Source organism: Egretta garzetta, unplaced genomic scaffold, assembly GCF_000687185.1.
Source record: "Egretta garzetta isolate BGI_Z169 unplaced genomic scaffold, ASM68718v1 scaffold15, whole genome shotgun sequence".
NCBI lineage: Eukaryota > Metazoa > Chordata > Aves > Pelecaniformes > Ardeidae > Egretta > Egretta garzetta.
In genome coordinates, this window is record NW_009259798.1 from 834,015 (window position 1) to 837,002 (window position 2,988).

The window sequence follows — 2,988 nt, forward strand, 5'->3', positions numbered from 1 at the left end:
TAAAATTAATGATGCTCATAAAGCCTCCAGAAGGTCAGTGAGAGGTGCATGGAGCACGCTGTGACTTGGTATTAAAAGGAAGAAATTCCAGTCCCAGTTTCTCAGCCATCTTAACTTCAGAGACACAGGAGGCATCATATATATGCAAAATGCAAATGAGGAAGGGGATGTATGCGATGGACTGGAGGGGGTAGGTGGTTACTCAACAGTACAAATAATAAGTAGGAAGAAGAGCTTATGAGTACAGCAGTGGAAGAGGTGCCGTAGAAGTCCAAGGAGGAAATGCAGCGACAAACCCACTGAAATATCGGTGCTCTCTGCACGCTTCTACGGTGAGTGTTACTCCGAGGAGGTGAGGAATGCAAGGCAGGGGGTCTGTGGTCTATGGTTTGTTTTTCCATCACTACATATGTCTGACTTCGAGTAAAAGATTAACGAGACAGCTAGCAAATGTCCTAGGAGACAAATGGATAAAATGCTGTTTGTACATGTCAGATGAGGGAGGGCTCATTCTCCTCTCTTGGTCTCTGAATGAATCTGCTAGGATGCACACCTGCACCAGGAAGATTTCCTTGACAAGGTAACCCTTTCCACTGCAGAACGCATGAGCACGTCAGCATACAGCTTACCTGACACGTACATTCTTTCGGTCAATGTGGTTTGGAAAGAACCTTCCACCTACTTTTTTTCTGCATGTGACGTACATCGCTGCATGTTACAGAAAAGCCCCAGGTAAAGTAAATGGAAACTCTAACCAGCAGCTATGCACCTGGTGTTTTTGCATTTCCCAACAGATATTACAGTTGCTGGAATGATGTGTGAATCTTCTACAACACCTCCTATTGACAATTTAGTTTAGGTGTGGCATGAGAGAGATCTGTGTTATTGATACTAATGACCCACAGCCTGTTGCTAAAGAGAAGGAAGAAAGGAACTGAGGGAATTTATAGGGTTTAAAAAACCAAAAAAACCAAAACCATAAACCCCCACAAATATTTATGTTCTATTACATCTGACAGCAACTGCTCTGTTACAGGCTGAAAAGATTGCAGACAGGCGTGCTGACACTTTCATTTTCCAGCCATGGTCATGGCGGTGGGCAGAACAGCCAGACTGTCACTAAAGCTCATCCTTCCTATGTGTCAAAAACTCTAGTGTTTTCCTCTCCCGTTGGCAATCTGTGCGATTGGTGATCCTGATGGTGTAATGCCATTGGCCTGAGTCCTGCTGCAAGGAATGCAGTGGTGCCCAGTCAACCACCAGCCCTAACCACAATCTCCCTGCAGATCTTACTAACCTGGCAGCTCAGCTCTGTATAGTAACACCACAAAAAATGGAAGCACCTTTTCCTTTCCTCACTGCCTTTCTCCTTTTTTTGTTCTTTTTTGCTCTTTTCTGGAAAAATTTGAGGGAGTTAAGCAGATTCCCTAAGGAGAAAAGTGACCCATCACTTACAGCAACTGTCACAACCTTCAACAGCTCTCATGTTCTGACTTCTGCTTTACCTGAAATCTGCGAAATATGACTCACATCCATTTTCCTTATGCCATGATGGGGAGGAATGCTGATATGTGGGAACTGACAAAGAAGCATGAGGGAACCGATGTTCACCTCTTCATCCCGACGAAATCTGCTGGTGAATCATAGGGTAAGAACTTGACCTCACCCACGAAGTTGCGTGAAGATTAAAAGAACTTCCTTGTGTCTCTTTACTGTGCCCTTGACTACCAGATTTACTGGCTAGAGATGAGCAGTTAAACCACCCCACTAAGCTCAGGGAGAATGAGTTCAAGTCTTGTCAAGGGCCACCCTTGACAACCCAGCTCTAAAAAACATAAGCTATCCCTTTCGGTGAGTCAAGAGCAACCGGTGCTGCTGTGGGACACATCAGACAGATATGGTAGGCTGAGGAAAGGGACATACTCAACCATCCTGGACCCTTTCATATTAGTGACCTGGATATATTTTTGTGAAGAAAAGTTTGGAGCCCTGAACAAGAAGGTGATGTTGCAGGAAGTCAGTCCTCAAGTAATGTTTCTATCTCACTTAAGTCTTCCAGCATGCAAGGAAGTACAGGATCAGCTTGTCCAAAAAAACCTGGAAAACAATTAGAAAATTCTAAGGCCATCTACAGCCGCCTCTGAAAAGCAGGAAAAGGGAACATCATGAAACGACAGTGATTTGTTATGAACTGAACAGCCTTCTGTATTCAAGGCTCTTTGTCACCTAGGGATTAAAATGGTCCTAATGCTTTAGCTCTCTTCCCACTCCGGAGTGCAGCTCTTGAACTCTTGGGGATTCGGGCCATAGTCACTACCAGGGTGCTGTGTCCCTCCTCTCTGAGAGTGCTGCCAGAATGCAGGAAATAAGACACATGCTGGCCCATCCTGTACTGTACTCTTACTTCTATTTTTTTCCTTCTTTGCAGCTGCAAAATACAACTGAGCAAGTTAAATTCCACTTCCCTTGAACACGGAAGCAAGCAGTGCATTTTGTCACATGGCCACATCAGCAGACCACAACAACAAGCGCAGTCACCTGGTGAAACAATCCACTCGGCGATTTGGAAGGAAAATTTCCTTAGGGCAGGTGACACTGGACATCTGGCAGCCCTCTACTTTTGTTCTGAGAATAACACCTACGTTCTAGGGCACGTTGCCAGAAGCTGCACCCACCTGGGATGTAGCCAGCCCAAGATGAAAGGGAACACCAAATCCAGAAGGGATGATTAGTTTTTACTGATGTTCAGGACAGAGGTACCTGGGAACACGCTAGTTCCCCTTAGGTGTTTGGTACTGTGTGGTAAAGTCAGGGAACTAAGAAAGTTAATCAGGTCAGAGCCAGGCTTGCATATGCTTTCTCCACAGGGATTACGAACTACTTGCCAAATATTCAGATTGGGTAATTGCTACCTGCATTACCAAGGGTATGCAGCCCAAAAGAAAATAATTGCTTAGAGTTTCTGATAGATTGCATCACTCCCTGCCA